The sequence below is a fragment of the Schistocerca cancellata genome, chromosome 5 (genome assembly GCF_023864275.1).
Source record: "Schistocerca cancellata isolate TAMUIC-IGC-003103 chromosome 5, iqSchCanc2.1, whole genome shotgun sequence".
Taxonomy (NCBI): domain Eukaryota; kingdom Metazoa; phylum Arthropoda; class Insecta; order Orthoptera; family Acrididae; genus Schistocerca; species Schistocerca cancellata.
The window spans coordinates 303,830,819-303,854,084 of NC_064630.1; positions in this window are offsets into that span (position 1 = coordinate 303,830,819).

The following is a 23,266-nucleotide window of genomic DNA, read 5'->3' on the forward strand; positions in this document are numbered from 1 at the left end:
AAAGTGAGATACTGAAAATGAAACTTTACCCCTATTACGTGAGAAGTAGGTAATACACGCTAAAATTACTATGTGGCTAAACAGCACAGATTTTTCCCACGTATAGACAGGTATGACGGAAGTATTCTCCCTCTCCACTCCGTGGATTAGGCGTTCTCGTCCGTTCCATCTTCACAGTTGTCGTCAGGTTGTCCTGGGTTGTACCCAGCATGTAATCCAACTGTGGCTTGGAAAGTCTATCATTCTCCATTATTTGTAAGTGATCAGTCCATTTCTGTCTTGCGTTTAATATTTTATTATGTACTGAACCTATATTTAGTTTTTTTCTAAAGCTTTCATTTCATATCTTACCCATCCTTGTAAATCCTATAACACTCCTAAATATTCTCATATTGCCGATTGTCTAAGGGGCTGTCGAATGAGAAGGAGAGGTACGGAAAACGATAAGTGAACTGTTTATCATTTCCCAAGTAATTGCCACAGATGTTAATACATTTATCCTCCTGTGACACAAGATTGCCACTTCCTTTATGAAAAAATGTTTGTAGTTGCCTACGGAACTTACTGCACCTAGGAGTCCAACTCTTCAACCGAAGCAAATCGACGGCCATAAACATCTTTCTTCAGGGCTACCGAAATTTGAAAACTACATGGTAAGAGATCGGCGTTGCATGCAGGAAGTATAAGGGCTTCGCAGAGAAAAATCTCGAGCGTACTCTAAACCAACTTCTTAAACTGCGGGCTAGCCAACATGCTGGAGAATGTTTGCTAGGGAGCCCTTATATATCCTCCACACAGTCCACATGGGATTTCCATATTTTTGTGGCACTGAAGAAAGACATTCAGGGTCATCGATTAGCTTCCGACGAAGAGGTGCTGGCCTGGATACAATCATATTTTTCACAGGCAACCGAAAACAGTTTTCCGTGAAGGCAATGCACGTCTTGTCTCACAGTGAGGTAAATGCATCAACAGTCGTAATTATTTTTGAAACAATAAACAGTTACTTACTTTTTCCATCAGTCTCGTTTTCATTTGACTGCACCTTATATATTACTTATTTGCTTTTGAGAAGGGATGAAACAATGTGGATAAAGTCAGTCATGAAATTTTGTTTCGGTTTTATTTCCTAAATTTACATTATTTTTTTTGATTCGGTGCACATAGAACTTAAAAATATATAACGTTTTGCTCAATGTCTTTCTCATTATAAAAATTTACGTTATAGCCAAGATATTTAAAATTGTATGTGTGCTCAAAGCGTTGTTCTCTAGCCCAATATTTGGTCTGACTCCATCAGTTTCATTAAAAGCCATAATTTTCTTTTTATTAACAGAGAATTTAAGGTTATCAGATTAATATAGATTATTTAAAAGACAGACGGATTTCTGTAATTGTGCCTCAGCCCTGAGTCAGTATTTGATCGTCTGCAAGCAGAACTATTTGAGTACACACTGTCTGATAATGTGATTCCTGGATCTACTAGCAATTTTCATCTCTTTAAAATGTCGTCAGTATGTATGAACATGGAGAAGAGTTTGTGATCAGTTACACACTTTTCTATGCCGGGAAACGTGTCTATGTGCGGCACAGGTATTCAGCGTGCCCCATAGATGCTGTATAAATCAATGGCCACTGGCAACTAATGTCTTTAATTCCTTTGTGTCTTGATTCATAGTGTCTGCAGGATCAAAATGGTATCCATTCTTTCGGACATGTCTGAAATAACTGACATCGCTTGTATTATAAAGCTGAGTAGAACCGGATGGAAATGCATAGAAATCAATTATTGTAATCCACAGTTTTGAAGTATAATATCCAATAGTTACACTACCTTACGGTCAAATCAATTATTTTAATCAAGGTCTTTATTTGTTAGAATCCGTTGTGTCTTGCAAAAAAAGTGCACAGCACTGCGTGGAATGGGACACGTGCAATTGGCGAATTACTCTGTATATTGTGATTTTAACCTTGACTTGCCGATGCATCGTTCACCTCCCTGCAAAAATGTACATAGCACTGCGTGGGATGCGACACGTTCATTTGGCGTATTACTCTGTATATTCTGATTTTACCCTTGACTTGCCGATGCATCGTTCATCACGTCCTTCACAAAGCTGGCAATGTTTTGGAAGGAGTACTTGTACAGTTGGTGTAGGAGACTTGTAATAGTCTTTTTCCGAGATATGGAGATGGTAACCGTGCTTACCGAAACCAATAATCAACAATAAATGTTGTTTACAAGTGCTCTTGCCTAAGACATTCATCTTCTTTCAAGTAATTATCTTAGATCGCACCCCTTCCATTCATGATGAGTAAACTATGGAATCCGTTCACTTCTTTTTGGGCCCGGCTGTGGCGGAGTTATGGGACGGTAGAATAATATTTTGTCCATTATAATTATATTATAATTATAATGGACATAATTATAATGGACATGATATTTCCGGCCGTTAAAGTCTACATTTTAGAATAATATTTAACTGTATCTCTGATTATGCACGAAATATGTTTAGATGTAGAGATTCAGCCCCGGTACGGGATAAGCACTGGTGTGGCCACGTGTCAGGGGGGCAAGCTGTGACGAGGTCAGAGGTCAGGCGTGAAGCGAGGCGCTGCTGCTGCTGATGCTGATGGTGTGGGGCCATCTCTGGCTACTGCCCTCCGGAGGCGCCTCGGCATAACGAGCGGCCTTTGGGGGCCTGGCCTGCATTTTACGCTACCGCCGCGCCGCCGGCGCCAAAGCAGTTCTCCATCTCAGGGGACAGACACCACCTGCGCCGGCCGACGCGTGATACGAGGCGACAGCCTGAGCCACTGCCTGGAGTGAACTGTCTTCAACATAACACGAAATTTTTTTTAGTCATTAATGTTCTGGATGGTTTTTTGTGGTCTGCCACGAATTTGTATCTTGTGCGTTCGTGTGGATAACAGTTAAAATGTAGATATAGGTTTCCCTTGATTTCCCTAAATAGCCTAAGGCAAATTTCGGGATGGCTACTTTGAAAAGAGCACTGCCGATTTCCATCCCTGTCCTGTAGTAAACGAAGCTTGTATTTCATCTTAAATTACATCCCTGTCGACGGAACTTTAAACCTAGATCTTCCTTCCTTCCTCCTTGTGGAAACCTCTTCGTCTCAGAGTAGTACTTGTATGCTTTCCAAATTTGTCTTCCCTTACAGCTTTTTCACACTAGTACTATGGTAGTTATTCCCGGATGTCTTGACATATCCTATCATCTTGTCCCTTGTTATAGTCATTGTTTTCCACTTGTTTCTTTCTTCATTAATTTTACAGAGAAAGGCCTGACTCCATAACTTTACAGTCCACGTTGTTTCCAACATCCTTTCTATCATCTCATCTCAAACGCTTCGGTTGTCTTCCTGTTCGATTTTCCCCAGTCCATAATTCAATTCCATACAATGTGATGCTACAGCTGCAGAAGAGAGCCGGGAAAAGTGCCCAGTCAGAGGTATTCCTACACTTAAGTTGAGCAAAGACACAAAGGAATTAAGGAAATTAGACGTCATTGGGCTTTAATTTATATTAATGGGACATCTTAAAAATTTTTGCTGGACGGGATTACAACCTGAGTCAATTACTTACTAAGCAATACGCTGACCACTACGCAATCTGGACACAGTGGTCAGCACAACTGCACAGACTATCCGTTGGACCAAATTCTCAACTTATACCACACACTACCATACTCTTACAGCAATTGGCAAGATGCTATCAGTAATGAGGGGCACTATATCAGTAGTGTGTGGGACAAGCTGAGAATTTGGGTCTGACAGGAAGCATACTAGTCTGTGCATTCTTGGTGACCACTGTCTCTGGATGCCGCAGTAGTGAGGGCATCTGCCTAGTAAACAAGAGACCTAAGTTCGAATCCTGCTCCGGCACAAATTTTACTATTGATATATAATTTAATGGCCACTAGCATCTTATACCTTTAGGTCCTTCGTACCTTCATTCATAGTGTCCACAGGATAAAAATGGTGTCTGTTTTTTCAGACATGTCCGAAAGAACAGACACCGAACAGACACCACTTTTATAGTTAACGAAATGACGGGTTAACGATCCCTTCAGTGCAGATGCACACTAAGCTGGACTCTGATGGGACTCGGCGAGATGCCAAGAGTAACGAGTCTAATGAGAAGCGGCACTACGTAAGTAGTATGTAGTGTAAATTGAGACTTTGGGTCTGACCGCGAGAGTGCTTCGGTAGCCCTTGCAGTTTGTGTGACACTGTGTCCAGACGTGGTTCCGTTTCGATCACCGAGAGAGAAGGTACCTGTTTATCTCACTCGCCGCAGCGTCGCTAGTGTGCAGTTTTCCGCGGTGATGTTCTGTCTGCCGAGTGAGTCGTAGCGCCTCCACTCCGCCTTACTGTTTGTTTGTGTTCGTCTACTAGCCGGTTGTCTGTGGCTGCCTTGGTTTCCACGTGTATTCCACGAAAAGGTACTGTGAGCTTTACTTTCGATAAAAGATGCGACAGGTGGAGCGCTCGTCTCTAGAAAAGCAAGATTGCCTTATCGATGCAATTCATGGGGACTTTGGTCAGGTCCACACAGCTTAGTTTGACGCAGACGAGCACGTGTTTTAAGTGAAATTTATGGATCCCCTTTGAAAGATTGCTGTCGCGGCGTGGTTCTCAAGTCCCGTTCAAGTATCGCGATAATTCCACTAGTCTGGTGTCACTCGCAGGTATTGAAATAGAACAAAAAATTGTCCGAGTGTTCAACCTCCCGACAGAAGTAGATACCAACTTTCTAAAGGACACATTGACTCCTTATAGTAACGTGAAAAAGTCCGTCGTGAACGTTTCTCTACTCAACACATTATATATTATTGTAGCGGAATTCGTTATGTGGAAATGCATGTCAAAAATCAGCATTCCATCACATTTACAAGTGTGTGGTTACCGCATTAGTGTCATGTACGATATACTGGTCAGGAGGAAACGTGTTACCAATGTAATGATAGCGGGCACGGTCAGTGTAATTGGTCGCGGAGGGTGTTTCTATTAAAGCCGTCATTAGTGCAGCGTCGTAAGTAAATGGTTGCTTATCTTGTTCCTTCCACTCGCGAAGTGGGACCTACTTCTGCTTTGGATCATAATGAACGAAAAAACTGTTGTGGTAATCGTATAAATGAATCTTCGCAAAAATATCAGAAGCTTATTGCCCCGAGGGTAGTACCTGCGACAACGACAAACAAACGTCGTCGCACTCACTCTTCATCGATTTTGTCCACTGCTCCTCTCGATGATATGATTCCTCCCGTCCGTGGTACGGTGAATGGCGAAGAAGTTATCTCCAGCATCCCTCTTGCTCGCGAAGTGGCTGCTTCTGTGAGTGGCCCGTGTGTGCGGAGGGATCACACTACTCTCCCCCGCCCCCCACCCCTCGTCTTTGTATCCCCCGTTACAATCTCAGAAGTGTCAATGTACTCCTTCGTCTTTGGCCGCGGACGCTTTCCTGAATTTGCCGCCTACAGCAACTCCATAGGAGAATAAAATTAGCGACAAAGTATCACTTATTGCACTGGTGGCTCCACAGAATGCTTCCGCCGTAGTAACTGGACCTGCATTACATGCCCCTTGTTTTGAAGGGAAGCTTTGCAATGACCCCTCCTAACGCCTTCGTCTACAGAGGCCGCCATACAACATAGCCGACAGAAACAGCATATACAACCTGACCTTGCGGTAAATTTACCCTCTTTACTGCGACTTCTGGTAGCAGATTCGATAGGCTTTACTTATCAGACGATAGTATTCTTAATGTTGATGTCATACCAGCTTCCTTTAAGGATCACTAAGTTGTCTCTATAACTCTCAATCTTGAACGCTAACCAAACAAATTGTTTCGCATTCCGTGGATCGTAAACGTCACTCACCTACGTAGCTGAGCACTCTCTCGATGACGTGATGCAAGCCGTGTGAGAGCGTAATCCACGTCCACTGGGAAGTATTCTTCCATCCTTGATTTGTGTCCGCCGCTCGTGGTCTCGCGGTAGCGTTCTCGCTTCCCGAGCACGGGGTCCCGGGTTCGATTCCCGGCGGGGTCAGGGATTTTCACCTGCCTCGAGATGACTGGGTGTTTGTGTTGTCCTCATCATTTCATCATCATCGAGGAAAGTGGCGAAATTGGACTGAGCAAAGATTGGGTAATTGTACGGGCGCTGATAACCACGCAGTTGAGCGCCCCACAAACCAAACATCATCATCATCATCATCATCATCTTGATTTGTGGACACAGCTGGCAAAACGGAGGCTCAGGCAAGATTTGATACTTTTCTGTGCTTCCAATGCACGAGACTTTCAGAGAACTAACAAATATTACTATTCCATCCTGCGTGAAATTTGTGATGCTGCGTACCAGTCCCCTCTGCAGATTGCAGATGTTAGGCGTGTAAAGGCAAAATTGTTGATCTTGACGAGGATACAAATGGAAGGTCTTAAAATGAGACCCAAACCACCTTCATTGGTGACGGAAGATCTGACTTCCTCATATCAATTGCTTCGGCATTAGACCCATCACGTCTCGCGACAAATGAAGGACGTATCTTAACGGCGTAAGCTCATACAGTGCGTGTTTTACACCAATACTATGTAGACATCTACTACATCAATAAGTCCAGTGATACCTTCTACGACCCACTGGTCAATACTTTTGATACGGCAATCACACTTGAACATAATGAAACGTCCTTAGCTGCCTTTCAGCCTGAGGAAGCTTTCAAACTTACTGCGAGATCGTTTTCTCAAAATTCACTGGTTCTGGATGGACTTCCCAATGAATCTTACGTTAATGCTACTTTTACGTCTACTTTTACGTCCCTTTTGAATGAAGCGTTACAGGGGAGAGTAGTGCCGACCTCGTTCAAACTGGGAAAATTGTTTTAATCCTGAAACCCCCTGGACTGGCTGCCTCTGAGAGCTTTCACCCTATTACTTTGTTAAACTCTGATTATATACTGAAGCCCCAAAGAAACTGGCACAGGCATGCGTATACAAATACAGAGATATATAAACAGGCAGGGAATGGAGCTGCTGTAGGCAACGTCTATGTAAGACAACGAGTGTCTGGCGCAGTTGTGGTATCGGTTACTCTGCTACAATGGAAGGTTATCAAGATTTAAGTGAGTCTGAACGTGGTGCTATAGTCGGCGCAAGAGCGATAGGGGACAGCATCTTCGAGGTAGCGATGAAGTGGGGATTTTCTCGTACAATCATTTCACGAGTGTAGCGTGAATATCAGGAATACGGTAAAACGTCAAATCTCCGACATCGCTGATGCCGGTATAAGATCGTGCAAAAACGGGACCAATGACGACTAAAGAGAATCATTTAACGTGACAGAAGTGCAACTTCCGTAGTTTGCTGCAGATGTCAATGACGGGCCAGGAACAAGTGTCAGCGTGTGAGCTATTCAACGAAAGATAATCAATACCGGCTTTCGGAACCAAAGGCCCATTCGTGTAACCTTGATGACTGCACGACACAAAGCTTTATGCCTCGCCTGGGTCCATCAACACTGACATTGAGCTGTTGATGACTAGAAAAATGTTGCCTGGTCGGACGAGTCTCTTTTCAAATTGTATCGAGAGGATGTACGTGTACGGGCATGGAGACAACTTCATGAAACCATGGACGCTGCATGTGTTCAGGGGACTTTTCCAGCTGGTGAGGCTCTGTAATGGTATGGGGTGTGTGCAGTTGGAGTGATTTGGGTCCCCTGATGCGTCTGTATAAGACTGACAGGTGACAAGTAAGTGAGCATCCTGTCTGATCGCCTGCATCCATTCATTCCATTATGTATTATGACGGACGTGGGCAATTACAGCAGGAAAATGCGAGACCCCACGCCTCCAGAACTGCTACAGAGTGGCTCCAAGAGCACTCTCCCCAGACATGAACATTATTGAGCATATCTGGGACGCCTTGCAACGTGCTGTTCAGAAGAGATCTCCATCCCCTCGTACTCAGCCCCGCAGGACTCGTGGTGTCAATTCCCTCCAGCACGAGTCCATGCAACGTCTTGTTGCGGCATTTGTCTGCTCGCAGGGCCCTAGCCGATATTAGGTAGGTGTACCAGTTTCTTTGGCTCTTCAGTGTGAATGTGACTAGAACACTTAATACTAGGGTCTCGGCTCTGATTAAGACGATTATTGCAAATCATGGCCGTGATATTGTTAACCCGATAGTGGAAAGTCGTGACGTGGTTTCGGTCGCCGCTGTAACGTCCGTCCCGTGTCCACTTGCGTTTGTAGACGTCGACAAGGACACTTAATACTAGGGTCTCGGCTCTGATTAAGACGACTATTGCAAATCATGGCCGTGATATTGTTAACCCGATAGTGGAAAGTCGTGACGTGGTTTCGGTCGCCGCTGTAACGTCCGTCCCGTGTCTCCTTGCGTTTGTAGACGTCGACAAGGCATTTGATACTGTTAATCAAGACTTTTAGCTTCAAATTCTGGAAACAGTTGCATTTTCTTTGTTTGTGTTGTCTCTGGAGCCACTACTTCGGATGTTTGAATCCCACCTGAAAGTTTTGACGGTTTCCTGAGAGGCTATAGCTTTTTGTGCATATGCAGATGACGTGATGGTTCTGCTCCGTAATCCTGTGGAGATACACTGCGTGACAAAAAGTATCTGGACACCCACAAAAACATACTTTTCTAATATTAGGGACATTTTGCTGCCACTTACTGCCAGATACTCCATATCAGACACCTCAATAGTCGTTAGACATCGTGACAGAGCAGAATGGCGCGCTCTGCGGAACTCTGACTTCTTTTAGGCATCAATACCCTCTTCACTTGTGCTAGTGTACTTTTTATGTTTTCCTTGCTTTTTCCATCAGGTGTTGTTTTGCACCCAAGTTCGTCTGCTTCGTGGTACCCTGTTTTATAGCTAATCACGCTTCTGCTACTTCTCGATACTTTAGTTTACCCTCAATCCCTAGAGTACGATCAATAGACTGCACATTCGTTTCAACAGATCTCTTAATATTTTTCACTTTCGCTGAGGAATGCAATGTCATCAGCGAATCTTATCATTGATAACCTTTCACCTTGAATTTTATTCCCAATTTTGAACGTTTCAACCATTTCTGTCGTTGTTCCTGCAATGTAGACATTGAATAGGAGGCGGGAAAGATTTCAACCCTGTTTGACAGCGTTTATAACCCTAGCACTTTCTTCCTGGTCTTAGAGTGTTATTTTTTCCTTTTGTGTTCTTATACAGGGTGCTCTAAAATTCCCGTTACAAACTTCTAGGACTTGTATAGGGGCTGAGTAGACAATATCTGAATTGCATACCATGTAAACGTACCGTTTCCGTTCTGTAACTGTTTGAAAACAAATTTATTAGGTAGGTGTGAATCAGTATGGTCATGGTGGGGGATGTCTGTGTCGGATGAGCTGATGTTGTTTGCAATCTGTTCTACCTCTCTGAACTGGTTCGATCCTCATTCGCATGTTGTGAGCTGTGAGTGTGGGAGCAACATGGCTGAGTACACGTTTTGAGAATACACCGACATGTTCCCTGTGGTGAAGCTCACCGTAATTGAAGATTGTCATCCACAACAACCAACTCCATCGCATACACTTTTTGCCACAATTACGCAACGGCTTTGTGAAGGGACTAAAGAGATACATTCACCGTCAACAGGCATGGCTATGGTGCCTCAAGGACACACTGCATACCCGAGTCGGAACTGGCATTGTTTCTGAAAACTGATGAAGTTTCCTCTGGTTATCATTGAGTGGAATTTTAAAACATTTGATACTCTGCGTTGCGTCTAATAAATTAATTCTAAAAGTAATCGCGTTACCAGTATCTTTAAACTGGTTGTAGCACAGAGACGTTAGGTTTCCTGACTTGGGTTCCGATTCAGAATATTATATACTCACTCCCCTTTACAAGTCCTACAAGTTTTCATGGAGAACTTTAGAGCACTCTGTAGAAACTGCATATTACCCGTCTTTTCCTATAGCTTACACATATTTCTGACTTTCGAACAACTTGCACCATTTGACATTATCGAATGATTTTTCTAGGTTGACTAGTTCTATGAACATGGTTTGATATATCCTAAGTCTTGTTTTCATCATCAATCGCAGCGACGATATCCCTCTCGGGTGCCTTCACCTATCCTAAAGCCGAACTGATCGCCTTTTTTATTCTTGCACACAACACGGTAAATGAACGCCTCTTTGAGTAGAGGGATGCCAACCGAAAGATTCCCTGTATTCTGTAGCTTGTCTAATAGTTTTCAGCTTACAGAGTGGGGATAAACGTCCTGATAATGTCATAGAAGGGTATATGACGCTAACTTGAGCAACTTTTTCGATAAATTAGTAAAAGATTTAATTCTGCCTTTACTCTCCTAGAAACATTTACAAAAAATAAGTTCGTTTCTACACTAGAGAAGCATTTCACTCATTTCCCTGTCTAATAAAAGATAGCGATAGACATGTGGTAGAACAATGTCTGTAACCGGAAATTATACTGTATGGCCTCTACAGTGCCATCCCTCTCAGATATGTGGCACGTGTGACTCATGCATTTCGCACGCAGATCTGTAATCCCTCCCGTGGTATGAGCACGTGGCGCAATGTGAAGCAATGGAAAGTAGGTTTTATTAACGATTTGAGTAATTTACAGTTCCCCAGGGATTACTCCTTGGTCCAGTGGTTACTCCTTGGTACACTATTTAATGGTATGGACAAATAGTCGGGCAGGCCGCTATGGCCGAGCGGTTCTCGGCTCTTCAGTCCGGTACCGCGCTGCTGCTACGGTCGCATGTTCGAATCCTGCCTCGGGCATGGCTGTGTGTGGTGTCCTTAGGTTAGTTAGGTTTACTTAGTTCTACGTCTAGGGGACTGATGCGCTCAGATGTTAAGAACCATAGTGCTCACAGCCATTTGCACCATTTTTTCAACATGTAGTCGCCTAATGTTCTTAAAAAACAGCGGAAAACTTTTATATTCACGCATTACCCAAATATTAACATAAATGACATTTTTAGCAATTACACGTCTGGATATCAAGATCATGTAGCTAGTAGAAAATTGTAGTTCAGTTGTTCCAAACCACAGCTTATGTAGTTACAGGTACATAACACTGACAAAACGGATGTTTCAGTATCACTCAACGATCAAATAATCATTGATCTGTATCATTTCCAATTCCTAGAACTGTAGGTTGATTGAACATTGTAGTCAAAGTTTGAGTTTACAATTCCGAGAACAACGTCAGCGTTGTTGCCTTCTTAATCGGATTCGTTCACAGCCCTGAAGGTTTAGGAAATAGTAGTATTCATTCAGTTATCTTCTATGGTATCGTACTCTAATGTCCACCAACATTGGCTCCATACGGAATCGTTGTGCACAGCGTCTGATTATTGTTACAAGGAAGAACAGGAACACAGCAGTCAGTCAGACTCTCACGAATTTTTTATTATTCCTGCAAGAACAATAAAAAACAAACTCAACAAAACCCTTATCCCAGTAAACGTCACTTTCGGTAGGTGACATTTTTTCAGACCGGGCAGATATGAGAACTACCTTTTAGGAAAGACGATTATGAGGGATTTTATAATATACGTCTCGTATTAAAACCTCTGTGAAAGAAGAACTTTATTGCCTCTTAACAAACGAAATACATTCATGAATAAATAATACCATTTCGACTGAGTACCCATATTTTTATTATAAGATTTCTCTTAATATGTCTCGCCTCCTCGAACCATGGCACCCCAATTAAATTCAGTTTCAATATAATTTAATTTGTATATATATTTTAACACCTTGTTTCGGCATAGCGTTATCTATACATTGGCCCTGAAATTTATTTCGGAATGTTTAAATTTCTGCCTTAAAATGACAGAAGACGAAACATGTTTAAATGGAATAATACAGTAAGGAAGTCACTACGCGTGCATTATTCGCACAGAGCCTATAAATCCACTGAGAAATTGGGGTGTTGTTGTATCCCGAAATAACCTTGTTCGCCTGAGACGTCTAGTGGTCTACAAGACTGGCGGATATAAGTTGTATATTGTACACTGTGATGATTGTAGGATACTCCCAGATGAGGTTAGCTAGTAAGTTCGATTTTGTATTGTATTGTAGAGCCTTTGTAGTTCAGCATCCGAGTTACACTCTCCAAAGAAATGTACGTACAGTGTTCTGTGGAAAAAGACAATGATAAAGAGAAGTGAAAGTAATCTATTGACTGTTAAGATGTGAATTAAGTGCCTGTCTTACGAGTCTGACCTTAGTTTCTATGACATTTCTTGTTATAATTGTTGTCACCTAATGACAAGACAAGTAGAAGCATAGCCCCATGTCCGAAAAATTTTAATATTTAGAACAGAGAAGTCGGAGCTTCTTGTAAATGCAAGGAAGGAACAATGTAGCTGAGAAAACATTATCTCAACAGAAGAAATTCGTAGTCCCATGAAATCGTCTTCCGAGTACATTTTATTACGGATACGAGAAGTGTACCCGTATAAACAAAGTTATCTCTTTCCCTGATGCAAAACGGACTGCAACAATTCTCGAAGCCACACTTCAAAGTCTAATGTCGCTAAAGAAAACAGTTGTATAAACCATATTGCTACACGCTTCTAGGAGAAAATTTTATGTGAAACTTCGTCTTCCGGAAATTGTTGTTGGCCAATTTTATTTTATGATGGCGCCGGCGTCCATTCTGTAGTGTATAACCATATTGCAAAATACGCCGAAGACAGCTGCAGACCATGGAAGAGAAGACTGATAGATATCGCACACGAATGTTCATATTTCGTCATTTTTCCTAGGTTCTGAGAACTGAAGGTATTTGGTGCTGCAAACCGGTTTTTGTCAGGTACCTATGTTTGATGCATACGAAACACTACAGTTATTTGTAATCTATTGTTATTTTGGTACGTTGTGTTCAAAATGTTGTGTTTCAATGCGATGAATCAGTTTCCTACCATTATGAGATTGGTGTGAAGTTGCATTAGACGAAAAGATCCAGTAAGTTCACAGTTCCTGTGAAGTGAATGCGAACGGTACAGTTCCCATGCTTGTGACCGTACGAACTTTTTAGAGGTGTAGTAGAAAAACATAAAGTAACATAAAAGATATGTCTAAACCGGAAGATTACATTTACAGCTGAGATCCTTCTTCTTCGTAATCGTGAAATCTTCTACTCCTTTGCTTATTCAGCACACTTTTTTATGCTTTTGGCCGAATGGAGAGATCACCATGACAATTTTTCATTTATAGGCCACATGCCCTGTGGACACTTACGATGTGTCACTGACGTAGTGACTAGCATTGTTTTCTGCACCTTCATACTGATGCACATTATTTAATTCTTCCACTTTTTTGTGGAATTTTCCCACGATAAGTGCAAGAGTGTATCCCAACCTCCGTTCGTTCCTCCGCCCTCTTTTGACTAGACCTTTAGCTGAACGAGGGTGATTCCTTACACGAGATTTCGTCGGTCGCGATTCGTAATGATTTTGATTCGAAATTAAAGCAGTGGCTGGCATCGAACCCGGTACACACGACGCTGTCGGTCATACTATCATGCACGCAAATGTAGTAATACCTTATATTATCCAAGCTAGAAATCCTGATCATATCCTATAGAAATTACTAATTTTTTCAGTCGGGGTGAAAATTTCTCCTGAGATACTGGCTGGAACTTCTGATACTCGTAACAGTGCCAACTGAAGACGGAGCATAACAGTTTATGTATGTATCAACAAGATTTCTGTTCATAGCGACCGTTCGTGTCACGGTGCGTGGGATAGATTGATTGAGTTTCATAAATAATGTATACGTTAATTACGTTCTATCATCGATGGACCAAATTTAAAGTAGTTCAGAAGCGTTCTGATCTTACAAGTACGTCTCCTAACATTTAATTGCAATAATGTTTAAATTTTTTGATGTATACCAAGTATCCACGTTGTGACAAATTGTTTTATTACATTAAAGTGGTAATTCAATAAATATTTAGATTCTCTTCATCTACGAAGTCTCTTACATTAAGTATTAACGAGATGTGCCACAAACTTGAAGATGGAAGAGCGTATGAAAAAATTAAGAGAACTTGTAACACTGAGAAGATGCTATTCGTTTACTGTTTTCCCTTCTATTATGATGAGTGGTATTTGGAAATTCAACCGCTAACTAAACACAAATTGACAAAAATATTTTAGTAATGACATTTCCTTCATCAGTATCGCTTGCTAGTTCCTCTTTGCCGAGCGACGCTAGCCAAGTTTTCAGTCCGAGGTGCAAGACTCATTGTAAAGCAGGAAACCGCATGATCCTTGAACGAGAATGGTAAACAATCACTTGCCAGCAAGTAGACAAACATATCTAAATAAGCACTTCGAATAAATTTAATTTCTAAAGCCGATGATCAGTTTCATTTTCTGGCAGCAGTAGCGTCTATTCTGCGGAATATACTAGTAGCAATATAGGCCTCGGACGTTTGCCGAGGACACTGGTATGTCGTATATTATGTACATAACCAACTCTAAATTGCTTACAAAATTATGAAAACTTTAAATTCATCAGGAAAGAAATAAACAAATGAATAATATCAAAGAAGACATGACTGTTGAAGAAATATCTAGAGGGCCCTTCTGTGGCAGTTAATATTAATGGGTTTCCTTAACGCCTATTTGATGGAGTACAGAACAACTTAAATCGAGAGAAATTCGGAAGTAATAAGAGCTTTGGCGAGTGCAGTAATAATGTATGTTAGGCTTTAGGACTCAGGTTGCCAAATTTTTGTAGATTTGCTTAGCCTGCCACATTAAGAATGAAGAAATGAGTTTTCCTATCTCTCAACTACTGACATAGCTTACACAATCGGAAAGATCGTCGTGAAACTCAGAAAATGTTACAAGGAACGAAATTTTTTGTAGCACAATATACAGTTTTTATGACACGAATAGATCTTGAGATACCTTTAAAACTGGCATTACCCATTCGTATGATAAAGACAGTGAGAAATTTCTATCAAAATGAAATCGAAGATACGTTTCCAGAAGGAAACTGACTGAAATGCGAACAAGACAATGTTGTCGTTTTTCGCAAATTCGTACAAATGGTTCAGATGGCTGTAAGCACTATTGGTCTTAACATCTGAGGTCATCAGTCCCCTAGACCTAGAACAACTTAAAGCTAACTAACCTAAGAACATCACACACATCTATGCCCCAGGCATGATTGGAACCTGCGACCGCAGCAGCAGCGCGGTTCCGGACTGAAGCACCTAGAACCGCTCGGCCGCAACGGCCGGCCGCAAATCTGTCTTAACGTTTGAACAGACAACTCTGTGACAGTAGGAAAATAAACTTCTTGAAGGAATGACCTTAGAAGAGTGGATTATTCATGACTCACTATTATGGCATGATGCTTTTTAATTTTTTGATACTGTAAGCTGTCGGCTGTCATGTATTCATACTTTAAGTACAGTACACGAACAACAGAATGTGAACTTTTCCTACAAAATACTGTCGACAAAATCAATGCTTTGACGTTCAAGAAAACCGATCAAGTAAAAATGTTGACATATCTGAAATGTGAAGTATCTTGTGACAACAGCTAGATGTGGAAAAAATAACCATACTTAATATTAAGGCGAAAATAGGGGCAATATTGGTATTTTCTATGCTGACGAAAGGAAGTGAGTGTTGTGACATTACTAAGAAACAATACACTTGGATCTAGGTATAAGAAATAAGATTTCTTTAAAAGTGAAATTCTATGACGAATACTGTAGGACCCACTGCTGTGTCCTAAATGTTTGGCATTCGGCAGTGAACCGCGCGCCACAGAATCTTCAGGTCATAGTAACAATCTGTGCCTTCTTGAAGCGGAGATTTGCTAGCTGCCAGAATATTAAAAAAGATTTCACAGTGTTGACCGTGGAAGGCTATCAAGATCATTCCTACTTGCAAGGGACCCAGTTATCAGGGGGCAAAGGAAGGTCGAGAGGAGATGATGATGATGATGATGATGATGATGATGATGATGATGATGATGATGATGATGATGAAGTCCCACTCTTCTTTACAGAGCGTAAGGGAACGGCGCCTTAGACCCGCGCCGCCTTACTAGGCAAGGTCCTAGTGGAGGTGGTTTGCCATTGCCTTCCTCCGACCGTAATGGGGATGAATGATGATGATGCTGATGCTGATGATGAAGACGACACAACAACACCCAGTCATCTCGAGGCAGGAAAAATCCCTGACCCCGCCGTGAATCGAACCCGGGACCCCGTGCCCGAGAAACGAGAACGCTACCTAGAGACCACGAACTGCGGACGCTAATAAACAGGCTTAAAGGTAACAATACAATGTGTTCTTCTAGACTATGTAAACGTACAGCCGCAAGCAGGCTTCACTAACAAGTTAAAGCTACTTACTTAATTATATAGCAATGCAGGAATCCATACATACGATTTGCTAAACAACTTAAATGACATTTAGGATATAAACGTGGTAGGTAGAGATTCATGCTAGAATCCTAACATGCTAGAGACAGCGCTGAACGTACGAGGTAGCGACCGGTGTGGAAGACAGGGTTGTTTATGATGACTGCTTAGGACATGACTGAGGATGTTGTCTCACTCAGTGTGGACCTGTTTGAAATTATGAAACATATACACAAGCGACATTGCTATAATCTGCAAACGAACAACCTCTTGGAGCTGTGGAGGTCACTAAGTTAACCTTGTATAGGACTCAAGGCGTACGTGGCGAGTATTGCTGCCTCCGTCTGTAGGAAGAGAAACAGAGCAGAACTGGCTGCACTTTGATATTCCATGGCTTCGGAATGCCTGCTCTCCACTGCGTTTCGGTTCCAAAAAAATAGTGCTACAACCAACTGCAGTTGCTACCTGCAGACACAGAGAAAGAAGAAATTCTTCTGTCGACAGAGGTTTCACATACTTCCTTGAATCCCACCGTCGACATACAGTCGTATTGGCACCACTGCACCTTCTCGAGGGACAAGAAGAGCTATCTGGACTTCAACGTCATTCTAACGGAGCAGCCAGCTTGATAATACTGTATATATAACTGAAGTCATTGAAATATCTCGAAAATTACACATCGGAGGAAAAATAGCTAATTCCAATTTGTTTGTCTTGTTTGTCTCAGAGGGGGACATCCAGTACTAAGACAATAGAACCCCCACCCCATCCCGGTCACCGGTGACGGGGGGGCAACTTTGAAATCTTCAGTGGGTCCCCCGTTCTGTATTGTAGATTACGATTGTACGGCAGAATCTACATACGATTTGTGTGAAGGGTGTTCTTCGTTTCGCCACAGATGACGCTGTAATCGGAGAAACACAAATGGATACACAATCGTAATTTACGACATACTTCTCAATGGTCCTTCAATACCTAACGGTATACGTTTATCCGTGATACCATTTTGATGAGCTAAAACTGATACAGTGCCACAGTTTATGCTCAAGAAACCTTCGAAATCCCAGTGAAAATTCGTCTATTAAGTTTGGATATTAGTGTGTTTAAAAAGAGAAATAGATAGAAAAGACGGTTTTACAGATTTATGTTTAGTATAGATTATGAGCTCAAGTCCTCACCCTACGGACGCTAAAAGCTGAGCCTTGAACTAATATTGTCAACGCGAGAGTTTTTGTGAGGAATCAGGAGTCGTTCCACTCAGTGCAGCTCATGGTGTGGCCGCGTTGTATGGTACTAAATTCCGGCCCTGACAAGGGAATCTCCCCATCGCACCCCCCCCCCCCCCTCAGATTTAGTTATAAGTTGGCAAAATGGATAGGCCTTGAAAAACTGAACACAGATCAATCGAGAAAACAGGAAGAAGTTGGGTGGAACTACGAAAAAAAATTAGCAAAATATACAAACTGAGTAGTCCATGCGCAAGATAGGCAACATCAAGGACACTGTGAGCTCAGGAGCACCGTGGTCCCGTGGATGGCGTGAGCAGCTGCGGAACGGGAGGTCCTTGGTTTAAGTCTTCCCTCGAGTGAGAAGTTTACTTTCTTTATTTTCGCAAGGTAGCAAACACAGGACCAGTGAGTGACTGGTGGTGGTTGGGCGAACCACACTTCGACCACTGGCACAGCAGGTGGCGGCTGGAATATCGCGTGCGATCTCGTTTAGAACAGCGGCGTACTCGCAGTGGAAATGGGAACGGCGCGATGGTTAACGACTCGATGACTTGCTGATTCGACCGAGACCCCATCAGGCTGGACAGCCAGTATTTGTGTACACCAAAGCAAATCTGTTGTAGTAATGTAGCTGCTAAAGTCAAGTACTATTAATGCCCAAGCGCCCACGGTTATAGTACACTGACCAGCGGGGTGACCGCGAAGCCGTGACTCAAGAGCGGGTTCGCACATTGCCGTAAGTGGCATGGTTTACGACACTGAGCCAGTCTGCCGTGGCTCATATCTTCACATTATTACCCATTTCCAAGGTTTAAATAGTACTAATTCTTTATGATGGTGCACATGGAACTGCTTACTTCTTTATAGTTCATTGCGGAGACATCAGATTAACAGTCCGCCCACTAAATCTATAACAAGTTTTCTGTAACTCTTCAAAATGAAATCTCTCTACAGTTTTCATGCTTTCAGTTTCTGCCCGTCCCTAAAAACCACCACCGTTTCTAAGAAAAAATGTCAAGGGTGTGTTATCACACACAATGCACGCTCTTTCCATGGTTCTCTCGCTGCTTTCGGTACCATTCTCCAAGCTGTCTCGCTGAGGAGTCCGTGCCTCTCTTTCAGACTTAGTCGGCCGGTCTGCTAAACAATCTTATAGAAATAGGTACGTGGAAATCTGGAAAGCATCTAACAAAAGTACTCCCACTAACAATAAGAACTCTGAACCGCCCCTTTTCCACGTGTTACCATCTCAGTCTCTATATTTAATTTGAACAAGGTTCCACTCATCGTACTCATTCTATTTACATTATTATTTACGTGACATACTATCCTAACGACTAGTTTCGCCTTATCGTTATATTATAAAGAAATAAGCTCACAAGTTCGGAAAGAAGAGCTTAGAATAAATTATTTACAAAAGCTGTCTGTGATGCAGGAACTGCAATTGGATTTCTAGTCTTAATGTACAGAGAACTATCGCTTATACCTTAAATTTCACCTCTCATTCCTGAGGTATCCATCCAGCGTACCATACGTACTTCCTGAATATTGCGACACCACTGACTTAATGAATAACAGATGCTTCAACAGCTGAAAATGTTGACCCTCAACACAACACTAAGGTTCCTCATTATAGTTTGTCACAATCCCCTGACACTTGATATGATCCCCCATTATACCAAACACTAGTTCTAAATCTTGGAGAACTCTTGAAACTCTATTTCACATATTCTCACAATAAAGGATGCCTAGAATCGCCTATTATTTACATTGGCCTAAACATTTGTGTTATTTATAGATTTCCTTATCTCACTCTAGCAATGTCCTTACATTGCCTAGTGTAAGGTCATTTCCTCCATCATTCATATTGAACAGCACAAGGTGACTTACTGCATTGTATAAAGCGATCCGATGGGTTAAGTTATGCATACGTAAACGGTGTTGTTGTTTTTACGCTATGGGCCCTTCCAAGGTACCATAACTGAGAGTGTTCAAAATGGTTCAAATGGCTCTGAGCACTATGGGACTTAACTTCTGAGGTCATCAGTCCCCTTGAACTTAGAAGTAATTAAACCTAACTAACCTAAGGACATCACATACATCCATGCCCGAGGCAGGATTCGAACCTGCAACCGTAGCGGTCGCTCGGCTCCACACTGTAGCGCCTAGAACCACACGGCCATTCCGGCCGGCAACTAAGAGTGTACCTGACACCATGAAAAGTAGAATGGCGGAAGAATACGAATCGAAGAAGCAACAGACAGGAGGACCCACGCGTGGTTATAACATGCACATGCTGTTATTTACCTGTGTTGCCCTTTATTGCTATTAATATCGACTTACCACTGCAATTTCCGTCAGCACTTACAACAGCACTTGCAGAGAGCGCAGGTACGTTCTGACGGAGGGTTGTGGTTCAGAGTGAGCCAAAGGCCACTCCCAGGTAGCAGAACCCCACAAGAGTATTACGAGCTCACGCCCTCATTTGGCAGGTGTTGCAAGATGGGCTTGAAACCCACGGATCGGCAGCGAAGAGCACTGACATGAAGATCCAGCAGTTGCTCCATCCAGTACAGCACAGCAGTGCTGTTCCCTAGTGTAGAAAACAGTCACAGTTAGTGGCTGAGCTACGGGAGGTGCTGATGCAACAGCCTGACACGGTCTGCTGCATGTAAGGCTATTGTCGCTGCTGAGTGCGGGATGCCGAGTCCCGCCTAGTTGTGGCAAACGATGAGAGCAACGTTTAGGAGGCGAACACAAGCCAGGACACTGGGTGAATGCGATGTCTGAGAGGGCCTGAGATCGTCAGGATGACAACAGAGAGGCGGTGACCTTACTGTTGATATGCCGGCTTAGCGGCATCTAACAACTCGATGGCTTACCCATAAGACAGATTACTCGCCTTGTTGGAAGACTAGTATTTGTTGTTGTTGTTGTGGTCTTCAGTCCTGAGACTGGTTTGATGCAGCTCTCCATGCTACTCTATCCTGTGCAAGCTTCTTCATCTCCCAGTATCTACTGCAACCTACATCCTTCTGAATCTGCTTAGTGTATTCATCTCTTGGTCTCCCTCTACGATTTTTACCCTCCACACTGCCCTCCAATGCTAGATTTGTGATCCCTTGATGCCTCAAAACATGTCCTACCAACCGATCCCTTCTTCTAGTCAAGCTGTGCCACAAACTTCTCTTCTCCCCAATCCTATTCAATACCTCCTCATTAGTTATGTGATCTACCCACCTTATCTTCAGCATTCTTCTGTAGCACCACATTTCGAAAGCTTCTATTCTCTTCTTGTCCAAACTATTTATCGTCCATGTTTCACTTCCATTTATGGCTAAACTCCATACAAATGCTTTCAGAAACGACTTCCTGACACTTAAATCTATACTCGATGTTAACAAATTCCTCTTCTTGAGAAACGCTTTCCTTGCCATTGTCAGTCTACATTTTATATCCTCTCTACTTCGACCATCATCGGCTATTTTACTCCCTAAATAGCAAAACTTCTTTACTACTTTAAGTGTCTCATTTCCTAATCTAATTCCCTCAGCATCACCCGACTTAATTTGACTACATTCCATTATCCTCGTTTTGCATTTGTTGATGATCATCTTATATCCTCCTTTCAAGACACTGTCCATTCCGTTCAGCTGCTCTTCCAAGTCCTTTGCTGTCTCTGACAGAATTACAATGTCATCGGCGAACCTCAAAGTTTTTACTTCTTCTCCATGAATATTAATACCTACTCCGAATTTTTCTTTTGTTTCCTTTACTGCTTGCTCAATATACAGATTGAATAACATCGGGGAGAGGCTACAACCCTGTCTTACTCCTTTCCCAACCACTGCTTCCCTTTCATGCCCCTCGACTCTTATAACTGCCATCTGGTTTCTGTACAAACTGTAAATAGCCTTTCGCTCCCTGTATTTTACCCCTGCCACCTTCAGAATTTGAAAGAGAGTATTCCAGTTAACATTGTCAAAAGCTTTCTCTAAGTCTACAAATGCAAGAAACGTAGGTTTGCCTTTTCTTAATCTTTCTTCTAAGATAAGTCTTAAGGTCAGTATTGCCTCACGTGTTCCAACATTTCTACGGAATCCAAACTGATCTTCCCCGAGGTCGGCTTCTACCAATTTTTCCATTCGTCTGTAAAGAATTCGCGTTAGTATTTATACGCACCAAATAGGGCTTCTTGTGCTGTTGCAGCTGCTGAAGTCACATGGTCCGTTTGCTGAAGCGGCGCTGGTTACGGTAAGCAGCCTACGCATTGACTGGCAGACTTAGGGCAACACTGAGATTAACACTGTAGTATCATTGCCGCAGATACTACTACAACGCCGCCCCAACACAAGGTTGGCAGCCCGTCGTCTGCCGAGCACAGCGCACTCTAGCGGGCTGTGCAGCTCGACGGAACTGGAGTGTGTCTCGTTCACTTCTTAGCTAGATTTCAACCTTGGCAGACGCACTTTCATAATAGGTCCTCAGCCAGTTCTGTAATGTCTGCATTGATTCTCGGGGGAGGGCCCATCAGGCTTAGTCCCTGAGAATATGTTGTATTAGTTCACGGTATTCCATGTTACGAGATTGTCAGTTCATAGCTATCGCTGCAGTCCTACAAACTACTGAAGATAAGTAATTTCACTGTACTATGTGTTTCTTGAATAATAAGCCTTCTCCCTAACCGTGTGCCGTACCTGGACTCCTTCAGATCATATCAACTCGGCCTCCTACTTATTTGCATTTAGTAACGAGCTGAAAACATCCACGCGTTTTGTACCTCTAAACAGAGAGACACAATAAACACTGGATCAGTGCGTTGCTGCAAGTGCCCTGCTTTGTGGCACTGAGCCCATCCCCTGTGGCAGTGCCTTTACATCTGGTACTGTTTCAAAACGTTTTCATTTGCACCTGCAATCATAAAAGAAATGTTAGAATCGAAAATATAGGTTAAATTTCATTAATACATTTTAAATCTATTTCATTTTGATACAATGTAATTATAGCTAGTTCTACAGTAAATGCATTACACTTACTTTCACATTTCTCCAGTTATATTAATTGTCACTTCCTGATATGAAGCTGTCCTTCATAACTATCAGGTATTTTAAATTCTTCCTTAAAAACTCTTTATTATTATTTCTCTTTCTCGATTCTTTGTCTTGCTTGATTCACCAGGCAAATATATTATGCGATGATTTTACCAAATGAACAAACGAAGATATAATTGTAAGATCAGTACAAGGACCCCTAACATATTACTTACCAGGCAGGCCACAGTTCAGTTCAAATGACCCTCTGAAATAAGGCAGCTTATCGTGGCATTGATATTACTGCCACCATCAACGATACGGAATCCATTAAACGACCAAACGGATGTTGTTAAAAGAGTTACACTGGCCAGTTTGAAGGAGAGCGCTTGAAATGAGAAGGAATTGAAACTTTGAGGAGGTACCTAGATGACCAAAAGCGAATGAATTACACTACTGGCCATTAAAGTTGCTACACCAAGGCGAAATCCAGATGATAAACGGGTATCGATTGGACAAATATATTATACTAGAACTGACATTTG